General features: G+C 47.6%; 1 protein-coding gene across 1 annotated transcript in view; it reads left to right on the top strand.

The window, feature by feature from the left end:
• The first annotated feature begins 9506 nt into the window (after positions 1-9506).
• AKNA (AT-hook transcription factor) overlaps positions 9507-14833 on the top strand; it is a 279571-nt gene continuing 274244 nt past the window's right edge. The window contains exon 1 of the mRNA XM_069241503.1: positions 9507-10291. The gene's annotated coding sequence lies outside the window, so the exon portion shown is untranslated. The remainder of the gene's footprint in view (positions 10292-14833) is intronic.

Raw genomic sequence — 14833 nt, 5'->3', positions numbered from 1 at the left:
TAGACAACGTGTAAAGTAATTATGCAGCACACAAACAGTAATAAAGTGAAACCACAATACAAGAAAAATACCAAACAAATTTAGAAAAATAAAGACATATTTAATAAATAAAATGATAATAGAATGACAAACTTCCAATCAGAAGAACCAGAGATATTGAATTTCAAAATTTTAGATAAGTATAGCTTGTAAGAGCATAAGCCGCCACTTGCTGTAATCTGGTCGTGTTAGACTGGGGGAAGTCACAAGTTCAAGCCGACCGCAAAGAAGCACAGGATGGATACAAGGACCAGGTTTGGTCCCACTGAAAAAGGTAGCTACTCAAAGTCTGGTACGAACAGTTCTGTTCACAGTGGAAGCATCCGCGAGGAGCAGGAAGAGTTTGCAGATGGTTGCCGCTGAAATGCAAAGAGCAGGCCTGGCATGGCTATCAGTCATTGCTGGACTTTCTAGTTTTGAGCACCGTGGGCTGTTGTTGCTATAGCACGAAGTCCAAATCTCACATTGCCAGTCATCACTGGCAGAGACTGTAATGTGAAGTGTTCAGTTCACTGGAGCTTCATGTTGGCAGTCATCACGGGCGGCAGTGAACAGGCAGTTCATGGTTGTGAAGAGCCCAAAACTTCAGGATTTCACCTTTTCTCGAAGAGGAGTCCGCTCTGATGCCAGCAAATGGTCCCGGACCTGGAGAGGCACTTCTTGGGGATCAGGGGGCTCAATCTAGCAGAGGCCAGCAGGATGGGAGCTGGTCTACTTGTAGGTCCAGTGTATCTGGGCAGTTGCAGAAATGCCTCTGGAGCTTGTTCTGTCCCAGTAGGTCAGACAGGAGGTCAGTCAAATGACCCTTGGGGTCACCGAGGTTAGCCTACTATGAAGGGAGCAGGCCCAGTCTTTCTTCTCAGAGAGAAAAGCAGTCCTCAAGCAGCAGGGCGGTCCTTTAGGAATAGCAGGACAGCCTTCTGGTTACAGGGCAGTGCATCTTGCGTAATGTTCACAGGTCCACGAGTGTAATGAAAAGTTCTTCTGAGTGTCCAATATTTATACCTGGTTCCAGCCTTTGTATGTGGGGAAACACTCTTGCCTTCCTCCATATCTGTTTCTGGAGAGTTCTTCCCTTCTTCTTTCAAGGATTCAAAAAGTCTGGGGTGACAAAAGGCTGATGCCAGGTTCCTTTCTGTGTCCTGGAAACAAATCCTTTGAAGTGCAAGTGGCACAGGGAACTCCAGCCATCCTGGAAGGATGGCACATCCTGCCTCACCTAGTCCCTTTTGAGTCACTGTGTGGGAGGAATACACCAACCTCCACAGGAGAGCCATGTCATACCACCCAGGACACTGGCAGAAGGCACAAATGGTTAGGACAAGAAAATGGCAACTTTCTAAAAGTGGCATTTTCAGAATTATGACTTAAATTCCAACTTTACCAGCAAAGCAGATTTTATATTCCAATTCATTTGAATACAAGCATTGTATTTCTATCTGCTCCCAATCCAAAGTTATCACTTATTTAGTATAATAATGTGGCCCGGTATAAGCCAATGGGAGGATAAGCCTTACAGTATTTAGGTGCTTTGCCTACCAGGACTTGTAAAATGTTAACCCACATATCCTGCTTTTTAAACCCTTCGCTGCCAGGTCTTTTCACCCTTAGGTGCCAGGCCTTTTTTTGGCTATTTGGGGCAGTTCGCACTTAGACCCTCATCACTCTTTGTCCACATAAGCAACCCATGCCAAATTTGCGTCCTTTTTTTCCAACATCCTAGGGATTCTAGAGGTATCCAGAGTTTGTGGGTTCCCCTGGAGGAGACCAAGAAATTAGCTAAAATACAGCAATTAAAAAAAAAACAAGGGAAAAAAGGACTGCAGAAGAAGGCTTGTGTTTTTTTCCCTGAAAATGGCATCAACAAAGTGTTTGTGGTGCTAAAATTACCATCTTCCCAGCTTTCAGGAACAGGCAGACTTGAATCAGAAAACTACATTTTTAAACACAATTTTGGGATTTTACTGGGACATACCCTATTTTTACAATTTTTCATGCTTTAGCCTCCTTCCAGTTAGTGACAGAAATGGGTGTGAAACCAATGCTAGAACCTGGAAAGCTAAACATTTCTATAAAGTAGACAGAAATCTCAATTCAGAAAGGGCTCATTTGTGTAGATCCTACAAGTGTTTCCTACAGAAAATAACAGTTGAAATAAAAAACATATTGAAATTTAGGTGAAAAAAAGCAATGTTTCACCTTGTTTTACTCTGTAACTTTTTCCTGCGATGTCAGATTTTCAAAAGTAATGTACCGTTACATCTGCTGGACTGTTCTGGTTATGGGGATATATTGGGCTTGTAGGTTCATGAAGAACCCTAGGTTCTGAGAGCCAATAAAGGAGCTGCACCTTGCAATGGGTTTTCCTTGTATACCTGGTACACAGCAATTCATTTGGTGAAATATAAAGAGTGAAAAATAGGTATCAAAGAAACTTTTGTATTTCCTAAATGGGCACAAGATAAGGTGTTGAGAAGCAGTGGTTATTTGCACATCCATGAATTTCGGGGTGCCCATTCTAGCATGTGAATTACAGGGCATTTCTCAAATATACGTCTTTTTTACATACTGTCTTCCATTGGGAATGAAAATATATAGAGAAAGACAAGGGGCAATAAAACTTGTTCTGCTATTCTGTGTTCCCCCAAGTCTCCTGATAAAAATGGTACCTCACTTAAGTGGGTAGACCCAATGCCTGCAACAGGAAACGCAACATGGACACATCACATTTTTACATTGAAAACTGACATGGTTTTTGGAAAGTGTCTAGCTGTGGATTTTGATCTCTAGCTCAGCCGGCACCTAGGGAAACCTACCAAACCTGTTCATTTTTTAAAACTAGACACCTTGGGGAATCCAAGATGGGGTGACTTGTGGGGCTCTCACCTGGTTCTGTTACCCAGAATCCTTTGCAAACCTCAAAACTTGGCCAAAAAAACACTTGTTCCACACATTTCGGTGACAGAAAGTTCTGGAATCTGAGAAGAGCCACACATTATTTCCACCCAACATTTCTTCAAGTCTCCCGATAAAAATGGTACCTCACTTGAGTGCATGGGCCTAGTGGCCGTGACAGGAAATGCCCCAAAACACAACTCGGACACATCACATTTTCCCCCAAAAAACAGAGCTGTTTTTTGCAAGTGCCTAGCTGTTGATTTTGGCCTCTAGCTCCGCCGGAACCTAGGGGAAACTAACAAACATGTGCATTTTTGAAAACTAGACTTCTATTGGAATCCAAGATGGTGTGACTTGTGGTGCTCTCACCAGGTTCTGTTACCCAGAATCCTTTGCAAACCTCAAAATGTGGCCAAAAAAAACATGTTTTCCTCACATGTTGGTGATAGAAAGTTCTAGAATCTGAGAGGAGCCACAAATTTCCTTCCACCCAGCGTTCCCCCAAGTCTCCGATAAAATTGGTACCTCACTTGTGTGGGTAGGCCTAGTGCCCGCAACAGGAAATGCCCCAAAACACCATGTGGACACATCAAAATTATCAAATACAAAACTATGTGTTTTTGCGGTGGGCACATGCATTTTTGGTCCTGGGCTCAGCAGTCATCTAGGGAAACCTACCAAACACAGACAATTCTGAAAACTAGACACCCGAGGGAATCCAGGGAGGTGTGACTTGCATGGATCCCCCAATGTTTTCTTACCCAGAATCCTCAGCAAACCTCAAATTTAGGGAAAAAAAATCACTTTTTCCAACATTTCTGTGTGAGATCACTGCACCTGGACAAATTTCCTACCACCCGTTCCCCTCAGTCTCCCGATAAAAATGATACCTCACTTGTGTAGGGGGGCCAAGTGCCTGTGACAGGGAAGAGCCAAAAACATGTCCTAATTGAGGGGGAACCAAAGTGGGTCCAAAAGGGCAGTTTGAAAAAAAGCATTTTGAGGCTGACAAGTGGGGCAGAATTTTTATCGGTATAGATGTGACACTGCTGGGTGGTAGGTATTTTGTGGATCCCTGCAGATTCTGGAAGGTTCAATCACAAAAACGTGGGAAAAATGTATGATTTTCAGCAAAGTTGGAGGTTTGCAGGGCATTGTGGGTAATAAAATTGTATGGGATGCATGTGAACCACACCACCCTGGACTCACCCAGACGTTTCGTTTTCAGATGTGTCTAGGTCTTGTGGATTTTTCTACAACGCAGCGTCCCAAAGTCCAAAAAGTGCAGCCCCTACCATTCCAAGTGGGATGATTTTGGCAGTTAGACAGGCTCTCATGGCCCAAATGTAAAACCAAAACCCAAAATAATCAAATTTCCTCTTGCTTGCCGTGGGATAAGATGTTGTAGTGTGCGGAGGAGAGCTGAAAGACTTTTACCTCCTTCAGTTGGGGTGGGGCCATAACCAGGCCCATACTGGTTGGTAGCCACCACCCCACTATTTTTTTTTTTTATTCCCTGGCATCTAGTAGGCTTTCTGCCCCCCTGGGGAGTGAATTGGGGGTAATTGCTCCATCTGCCCACTGGTGGGCAGAACAACTTTGGCTCCATTTATTTGGGGTGGGGATATAGCCATACCCCCTCCCTCTTTTTTTCAAAAATAAAATATTCTTTAGTCTCTGGTGGGCTTTTGGCCCCCTTGGGGGCAGATGGGCCAGCCAAAAATAGGCAGATCTGCCCAGGCAGATATGGCCAACAGAAAAGTGCACCCATGGTAAGAGATCCTTGCACACATATAGACACACCAATCCCTGGTGCCTAAGTGGTTTCTGCCCCCCCCCCCGGGGGCAAATCGGCCTAATATAAATTGGCTGATCTTCCCCCGACGGGGGCAGAAATGGCCTAAAATAAATAAATTTGCCCCCCAGGGGACGCTCCCCTTGTGTGAAATTGATGCAAAAAAAATAAAAAACCCTGGTGTCTAGTGGTTTCTGCCCTCCTTGGGGGAAGATTGGCCTAATAAAAATAGGGGCAGAAAAGGCCTAAAACAAATTTGCCCCCCAAGGGGAGCAACCCTTGCCTGAGGGGTCGCTCCCCTTGGATGAAATTGTAAAAAAAAAATCCCTGGTGTCTAGTGGTTTCTGCCCCCTAGGGGGCAGATTGGCCTAATAAAAATAGGCCGATCTGTTCCCAAGGGTGGTAGAAATGGCCTAAAAAGATTCCCTCCACCCAGGGGAGTGACCCTTGCCTACGGGGTCACCCCCCTTGCATGAAATTGACCTAAATATTTTTTTTAAATATCCCTGGTGTCTAGTGGTTTCTGCCCCCTGGGTTGAGAGAATAAAAATAGGCTGATTTGCCCCGAGGGTGGCAGAAATGGCCTAAAGATAATTTTGCCCCCAGGGGAGTGATCCTTGCCTAAGGGGCCGCTCCCCACATCTAAACGCTCCCCACATCTAAAAAAATAATCAACAACCCAAAAAAAAATCCCTAGTGTCTAGCATCGGCCTAATTAGAATAGGCAGATCTGCTCCCAGGGGGGCAGAAATGGCCTTAAAATAATTTCCCCCCAGGGGAGTGACCCTTGCCCAAGGGGTCGCTCCCATTTATTGTAAACAAAAAAAAAACTCCCTGGTGTCTAGTGGGCATTTCTGCTGCCCGATTGCGAAGAAATGCTGAGAGAGACATCAAAGGAAAGGAAAGGCCTTTCCTTTCCTTTGATGCCTCTCCCGCCCCACCTCCCAGTCGGAAGAGAAATGCTTCTGCATTTCTCTTCCAGATAGCGCTGGAAGCACAGCTTCCAGTGCGATCGATGTCATCAGACATCACTAGGGGGGTGGGGGATGGAGGTAGGGGTGGGGTCATGGGTGATAGGGGAATCGATTCCCCTTCCATCCCTGCCCTGGGGGTGGGTGGGAGGCTCATGGGGGGACTGCTGGCGCTCCCCCTGTGGGCGGGGTGCAGGACAAGCTCGTCTCGTCCTCTGCACACGGCGACCCTGGCCGAGGGCGAGACCACCTCATCCAAGGCACCCAAGGGGTTAAGTATCATGCACCCTGCCCTGTAGGTCTTTAGGGCCTGCCTTAGGTGTGACTTGCAAGTATTAAAAAGGATGGTATAGGCATAGAAAAAGGTTAATTTTACCAGGTTTAAATGGCAGTTTTAAATTGTTCTACAGGCTGCAGTGGCAGGCCTGGGACATATTTTAAAGTGATACTTTAGTGGGTGGTACAATGCGTGCTGCTGCCCACTGATAGTATTTAAAGTACTGGCCTTGGTACATGCAGTACCATATAGTAGGGACTTGCAAGCAAATTAAATGTGACAGTCATTCCCAATTCCAACAAAAACAAATTCAGAAAACAGGAGGGATGAAGGCAAAAGGTTTGGCTGTGACCCTGCAGACAGGGTCAGGTACCATAGTGTGGAAGAAAGGTACAATTTTGTGCCTGACAGGCTCATGCCTAGTGTTGGTGTTAAAACCTCAACAGGGATGGAAAAGAAAGAGGTACCATCCTGTGTTTGTTCGTGTGACATCTAGTACTGGTGTTAAAATCTTCCACTTGAGCGGAAGACAGAGAAGTACCATTCCTTGCTTGACGGGTTCTGGTCTCATTTTGAGGCTTTCATTATTCTTATTATTATTATTACTATTCTTATTATTATTTTACTGAGTTAGTGATAGTGTTTTTGTAGTAATGGTTGGCGTTGATCGACAAATCAGCACAAATCTTTCCAAAAAAAGTTCACTCTTTCCAGGTCTGAGCTTGTTTAATGTAGATTTGCAAGAAAGGGGCAAAAAATAGGAGCCACTCAAGAAAGTGAATTTTCTGATTTTTATTCCCATATGATTTCCAACTAATTATTTTGTCTCTGATGCAGAAAAAAATGCTGAACGGAATGACATCACACTTGGAATTAAAGTAGTATGTTACGCAAAGAAGCAACTTTGCTTAGTTAATTGTGTAAATCCAGTCAGTATTTTTTTTCAGAAATTAGCATTCGAAAGAATTAGCAGACAGGAACGGGTTGCATTATAGAAATATCTGTGTTTTGCGCACATCTACAACCCAATATTTAAAAAAATAATAGTTAAATGTGATTGGATGAGGGAGCTTTGTCTCATAAGTTCCCTTTCAGTTTTGCAAACCCAAAGTTATTTCCATGGAACCGAAGTTCTTTGATTGGCTGACTGCAACATCAGGAAAAAATTTGCAGCAGTCATTGCTGGTCATGAACACTCAGGGCCAAATTTACCAAATTTTGGATCAGGGCAGTGAAACAAGTCATCCTGCTGCCCTGCGTCAAAAGGAAAGGGCAAGAATGCGCTGTATATATGCAATATAACACATTCCTGTACTTTCCAATTGCTCTGGTGCCATTGTGGCTGCCTAGCACCAACACAAAAACCCTTACACCATGGTCGAAAGGTTTGTCTGTGTTGTCTTTAGGATTTTTCTGTGCAGGAAGGGGCATCTTCCTCCACAAAACCAATGTTTGGAGTCTTTTTCTCCTTTCTATGTGTGCTGCATGGTGCAGCACACATAGAAAGAGGAAAAACTAGGAGAAATTAAGATATTTCTCCTTGGTGCACCTACCCTACCTAGGGAGTCCTAAGGTTTTGGCGTAATTCTGGGGATGCGTCAAAATCCAAGGGTGTTGAGTGAGAAAACCCACTTCAATGCCCCTGGAACGGCTCCCTGGTGCAGAGTAAGGCAACGGAGAGACTTGCGCTGCCTTACCTTATTCATAGATATGATTGAGAGTTTTGGGCAGCCACCGCATCACTAAAAGTGATGCAGCGGCAGTGCAAGCCTCTGATAAATGTCCACCCCAGTCTGACGTGGCTCTTGGAGACCGTGCTGAGCCCTGAAGATGTTTGCAATGTAAATCACACACCAAACATGCAAAAATGTATTAACCTTGATAAAAATTCAAAAAAGTGTATTTGTTTAGTATATGGAAGCTTTAACAATAATATGTCACAATAAAGCATTTCACTCAGAAGCAATTATCAAAAGTGATACTTGTTAAATATGAACCATCAATGAATTAAGAGGCAAGGCAGTTGTCATATAAACCCTGTACTTGGCCCAGATTATTATAGAGCAACAAAATGGTCTATTAGCCCAAACACAATTGTTTTTGTACAACTGGTAATAAGAACTCACATATTTGAAAGTGGTTTTGTACACTATAATGAAGAACAAGAAGTTTTAGTGAAATAAAATATTTGCCTAAGATCACACAATTCAATTAAGGAAGCCACAATTTAACCAGGATTTTTTTTAATTTTACTTTGTAAAAATCAGCCACCAAATCATTATCTATTTGTCATTCATTTCTACAGGTATGTGGAAACTAAGGGCCTGATTTAGAGTTTGGTGGAGGCGGTTATTCTGTTACAAACATGACAGATATCCTGCCCGCCGTATTACAATTCCATTATACCCCATCGAACTTGTAATATGGTGGACAGAATATTTGTCACTTTTTTTTTTACTCCTCCACCAAACTCTAAATCAGGCCCTAAGTGATTTCCCAGAATCACAGGCTGATGAGCTGATGCCGAGACTCGAACCTGTTTCCAAGTTCCAGTCAGCAGTCTTGGCCATAACGTTGCATTGTGGGTAAAGGGAGGGTGGCAGGCAGAAAGCACTTGAAAGTTCAGTAGCTATGGGCTCCAGGTTCCAACAAGACCTTTGGTTGAGGCTTATGTTGAGCCAGAGTCGATCTTCAGACTTGGCCTTGCTTAAGCTTTCAGTGACTCGCCCACCTCTAGACTGAACCATAACTACACAGCAGTGACTGCCACTGGGGAATAGCTATTTTCAAGATACGCAGATGTGGAGTTAAGAATAGCAAATCCATAAATACATCTCTAAACTAACCTTCACAGTATTCTGGTAGCCGATGTCTTTGCCATATTAATTTGGCAGGATGATATTTTTGTGCTCAATATTCTGACATACAACCATAGATCTTGTATTGGTGAGGATATCCTTTGCTGGAGCCGAGGAGAGGGCACCATTCTGTGCTTGGTGGCATCATTGGCTGAGATCATTTTGCGACAGGGGGTACCTTACTATATACTTCGTGGTCAGATCATGTTTTGAGGATGATGTCTTGTGCTGGGGAGAGAGAAACCACCCTGTGCTTGGGCTGCTCTGATTTTGCGTTGTGCTGAAATTATGTGCCTGAGAACAGCTCCTTCCGTGTGGCTGCTGCTGGGGGGCATGGGGTGGAACCCGAGACCAGAAGTGGAGATCTCGCTGCTGAGGGGGGTGCTAGAGGGACTGATATCCTGTGCCCGGGAGAGGATAGCATCAGTAGAATGCCCGTGCCGTGGTACGGGGAGCCGGGCCCATCGACGGAAATTCCCCTGCTCTATAGCTGACATCCTGTCACTGCCTCTCGTGCCGCCTCAGGTTCCCCGAAGGGGTTTAAATCTTTGGGACACGCCCATGGCCTCTGCCAACCAATCTCGAGCTGCAAACATCGAAAGGGTGTGGCCTCCCCAGTATGTAAACTAAAAGAAACTACACAGGAAACTGACAAGGAGGAAGGAAGAAAGGGCTGTGTGTGTGAGCCGGGCACTGAATCTGAGCTGCACACAGCAGGGCACTGAGGGAGAAGAGAATCACAGAGCGGGGCAGGAGGGGCACAGAGCTGTCTACTGCCACTGAAAGGGTACAGGAGAGGCACTGTGTACATGAGAAGCACCGTGTACAGGAAAACCATGTGACTGCGCGGAGCACATGGACTACTGAATACACCATCAGGAGCACTTCGTCTTCTAGGAGCACACCTGAACCAAGAAGGCTGAGAGGGGGTGCAGGGAAGAAACTGACGTGTACTTCTCCGAGTGCAGGGGAATCGGCACGCACAGCGCGAGAGAGCACCGAGGCTTCAAGAAGGACATCAAAGACACTTTATTGGACATGTCAGGTACAGGAGCGGGACAGCGGCTCTACTGGACACGGGCGAGGGCTGATGGAGTACAGGGAAGGCACTAAGTGTACCGAGTTCAGAAGCACTGATACTCCACGTGCACAGGGGGAGCAGTAAAGCTGCGGTGATTACGTGCCAATCACAAATGCAGCACTGAAGAGGAGCGCGCAGAAGGGGCACCGCCGTTGAGCTACGTCCTGGAGGCTGGGCACCCGGTGGCAGGAGACGTGCTCCGCCTCAGGTGAGCAGGGGCAGAAAGAACAGACAAGCTGCAGAATTTGGAAACTCCAGTGCAACCAGCAGCTAAGAAGCGAAGATCAAATAAGACATCTCAATGGGTCAATTAATGCAGTTAATGGAGGCCATAAACTTGCACCCCGAGTGTTTTCAACTGAAGTTGGCACAGTGAGTATAATCAAGTTGAACGTGTACTGCAGTGACATTGCAATATGTTAGCAGGCGCTATGTGTTTAAAGCACACTGGCTGAGATCTTCATCTCTACACTTTAGGTCTGGGTGGAAAGGGTAGCAGTGGACTCTTAGCCACACCATAGGACCAGGGCTGGGAGGGGATGTGGTTCATTGTGAGCCTCAATATTTAAATTGTACTTTGTGGTATCTCACTCGACAACATGTTGTAATTCTAGCACATACATGTCATCACCCTGAGCCTCGGTTCAGATAGCTGTAAACATTAGAAGCGCCTAGAAACAGGTTGAGGCTTGGTACAGGCGCTTTGTCAAGACTAGCGATCAACACGTATCCCCCTTGCTGTCGCAGAGGGAGATGCGCCAGATGGGAGCTTTCACATTTCTGTCTAATCATCCACCTGCCATCATCCCGGGAGGCAGGGGTAGCTGGGTCCGCGCCGGGCTCCTCTGCCTGGGCAGTGGGTGGTTGGAGGCCAGGGCTGGCTCCCTTTCTGCCTGTGTCTGGCTTCTCGGGGGTGGTTGGAAGAGTAGCCCCATCCTAAACTAGCACACGGGAGGAAGGCAACTTCAACCCCTCTGCTGTTTGTATCCAGGCCGAGAACATAGCAGCAGGGGATCCCCAGCCCCTCCCAAACCCCACTATCTAAGCCAGGCACAGATAAGCACGGAGACAGAAAGCCACATGTCTCCACTCTCCGCACCAAGAACACAGCAGCAGGTGCATCAACACCCTGACACTGCCCATGTCAGGCACCGAGCAGCAAAGGGGCAGTAACACCTCTTGCCATCCACTGCCCATGTCAGACACCGAGCAGCAAAGGGGCAGTAACCCTCCCGCCACTCACTGCCCTTGTCAGACACCGAGCAGCAAAGGGGCAGTAACCCCTCCTGCCGCTCACTGCCCATGTCAGACACCGAGCAGCAAAGGAGCAGTGACCCCTCCTGCCATCCACTGCCCATGCCAGGCACCGAGCAGCAAAGGGGCAGTAACCCCTCCCACCACTCACTGCCCATGTCAGACAACGAGCAGCAAAGGGGCAGTAACCCTTCCCGCCATTCACTGCCCATGTCAGACACCGAGCAGCAAAGGGGCAGTAACCCCTCCCGCCACTCACTGCCCATGTCAGACACCGAGCAGCAAAGGGGCAGTAACCCTTCCCGCCACTCACTGCCCATGTCTGACACCGAGCAGCAAAGGGGCAGGAACCCCTCCTGCCACTCACTGGGCACCGAGCAGCAAAGGGACAGTAACCCCTCCTCCCACTTACTCCATACTCAGGCACCGAGCACCAGGTGCAGCAACCCTACCTTCCACCCACTCCTCAAACCAAGCCATCCACCGAGCAGCAGAGGGACAGTAACCTCTCCTGCCATCCACTGCCCATGCCAGGCACCGAGCAGCAAAGGGAAAGTGACTCCTCCTGCCACCCACTACCCATGTCAGTCAGCGAACAGCAAAGGGACAGTGACTCCTCCTGCCATCCACTGCCCATGCCAGGCACCGAGCAGCAAAGGGGCAGGAACCCCTCCTGCCACTCACTGCCCATGTCAGGCACCGAGCAGCAAATGGACAGTAACCCCTCCTGCCACTCCCTCCGTAAACCAAGCGCAGAGCAGCAAAGGGGCGGTAACCCCTCCTGCCACTTACTCCACACTCAGGCACCGAGCACCAGGTTCAGCAACCCTACCAACCACACACTGCTCAAACTAAGCCATCCACCGAGCAGCACAGGGACAGTAACCCCTCCTGCCCCTCACTCCCCACGTGAGATACCGAGCAGCAAGGGGACAGCATTCCCATCCTGTGTTTCTCTCCACACTCAGGCACCGGGCAGCAAAGGGACAGTAACCCCTCCTGACACCCACTTCCCATGTCAGATACCAAGCAGCAAAGGGGCAGTAGCCCCTCTCGCTCAGTGCTTAATTTGTAAATAAAAACGTGCCGGTGCCGAAAGCTCTCCTCTGAAACAAGCAGCTGCTGCAATCAAATGTGCCGACACAGAACACTGAGGCAGCGTAATCCTAAAGCCATCTCGGGCCTCTTTAGTCCACTACAGCCACTCCCTGTCCCTTCAGCTCACTCTTGCTGCTTTCTCCCTACTCCCTTTGGGATATTTTTTCATTTTTCTCTTCCTCCCTCTTTCCGTATGGGTCTTTCGCTTGCAGTAAATGCTTGAGGCAGAAAAATAAGTGCCGGCCCTCAAAAATAGCTGCCGGTGCACCGGAAGCCAACCAGTACAAATTAAGCACTGCTCCTGCCCCTGTGTTTTCCAGTGCTTGGCGTCGGCACTTGTCAACACCGGCACTTGTGACAGTCTGCCACAAGGTAGAGTTGTCTGGCTAATTTAGAGATGAACAGTTAAGTATGAATTCAATATACATTAAAACGACTATTACCTGCAGACCAAGCAATTCTTGTTGCTTTGGGGGCCTGGACTAGTCTGAATTGTCACACTTTTAGGAGTGTGGTGGTTAGTAGTTGGGTTGTTACCATCATTAGCAGCTGTGTCAGGGCAGTGGGTGGTGCGAGCTGCAGCGGCCTCCTGACCAGAGCCCTGGCACTTTTTTTTTATTAAGCACTCCCCGTGTCAGGCACTGAGCAGCAAAGGGACAGTAAAACCTGGGCCTCCGACTCTACACTCAGGCACCAAACAGCAAAGGGACTGTAACCCCCCCTAGCCCCCCCCCCCCGTCTCTCACTCCCCATGTCAAGCACAGAGAAGCAAAGAAACAGAGCCCCCACCCGTCCCACATACCAAAGTATACAGTGCTTTAAATGGGCCGGTACTGTCCGGTACGGAGTATCAGCACTTTTTTTTTATTTTTAGAGGAAGAGTACCTGTAATTCCCAAGAAAACCGTAATACTTTTAATTGGACAGTACCGCACATATCGGAAATAAGCAGGCACTCTGGTACTGAATACCTGCACCTCCATTTTCCCATTCCAAGCACTGATACGTGTATACAGGTAAAGTGGCATAACCCATCCCAACCTTCCTATTCTGGGTGTAGCAACCTTTGGTTCAGCAAATTCAGTGGCATGGGATCCAGAGCCCGGAAGGGGCCACGGAAATCTGGGAAGGTTGGGTGTTACTACCTGAATAGCATACTTGCACCAGGACCCATGGCTTCCACTGCTATCTATGCCACGCTCATTGCCTACTATTTAATAAAGCTACCAGTCAGGGCTCCAGCCTCTGATGGCAAGCACAGAGCAACAAGGTGCCACTGGGCTCGCTGACAATCCGTGATATTGTAACAAAGGCGCGTGCAGCGAGAGGACAGCTCCTGCCCCCCAGCTGAGCGTGGCTTGAGGAGTGGGCTGTGCAGGAGGGGCTGGGGCTCCATGGCTGCTCTGTGCTCGGTCTGGGAGAATGAGCAGGAGGGGTTACTGTACCCCTGCTCCTCTGTGCCAGGCTTGTGGAGGGAGAGGCAGGTGGCCTCCCTCCCTTGCTGCTGAGCACAGCGTGGCTTGCTTCGGTTCCCATGGATACCACGCAGCGCTCTCCCTGCCTGGCGGTTACTGCCTGAGGCTGCTTGGGGGCTTTTTGTTACACGGGACTTGGGCTCCAGGCAACGGCCTGGCTGGGGACGGGGAGGCTGGCATGAGCTCGTCTGCCCTGTGAGACCCTGCAAGACGAGCTCGCTTCTCCCTCTAGTTTCTGCCTTCTTCTTTTCGTGTCTTCTAATCTTTAAATCTCTTCTTTTTCTCACCCTGGCATTCTGTTCCTTTGTTTCGCCTTTTCTTCCTTTGTTTCACCTTTTCTTTCTTTCCTTCTTTCACAGACTCACCCCTTTCTTTTCCTTTCATTTTCTTTCTCCCTTTTCATTTTTCAATCCATGCTCTTTGTGCCTTTCTACGTGTCCTCTCCTCAAAGCTACACACTATTTATTTGCGGAAAGAGATTTTCGGTGAAATGTGTAACTCCCCCACCCTGTGTGATTTTTATCTATGTCCTAAACTGGAAAGTTTGTAGAAGTGTCTAGCTTTGTGTACTGCATGGCGCGGGCCGATATCCTCATTAGTATCTGCATATTCTCTCCAAGGTAAAGTTGTCTCCATGCACTTAAATTCTAGATCATCGTTTCCAAAGTCAGGATTTGCACACAGCGATTGGTTCAGACTACAGGCCTTGAACTAGATCTACAGATCCCACTGCAGTCATAGACATCGGGGAATGGGTGTCCCCAAGGGAGTCATGTGAACACCCTCAAAGACTTATTGATTGGTAGTCATAAACAATATTCCCTCTCTACGTCGCTTTACAGCTTGCACCTGAGAGAAAGCGGTATAAGTGGTGATCTAAACGTGCAAACAATAGCCACATTCCTGCAGGGGGTGTAAGAGAAGAGAAGTGTTCACAGGGATCATCATCAGGGCGTGCGATTGAGAAGCTTCTAGGACCAGGGGTGGAAAGAGCCACCCAGGATGGATGGATGTCCCTCGAGCAGAGAAGCCCTGCCTGCTGTGTACATAAGCTTTAAAGTAGTGCCTAATGTGGCAGCATTTCGTTA

The sequence above is a fragment of the Pleurodeles waltl genome, chromosome 6 (genome assembly GCF_031143425.1).
Source record: "Pleurodeles waltl isolate 20211129_DDA chromosome 6, aPleWal1.hap1.20221129, whole genome shotgun sequence".
Classification (NCBI taxonomy): domain Eukaryota; kingdom Metazoa; phylum Chordata; class Amphibia; order Caudata; family Salamandridae; genus Pleurodeles; species Pleurodeles waltl.
This window is presented reverse-complemented; position numbering and strand designations above follow the sequence as displayed.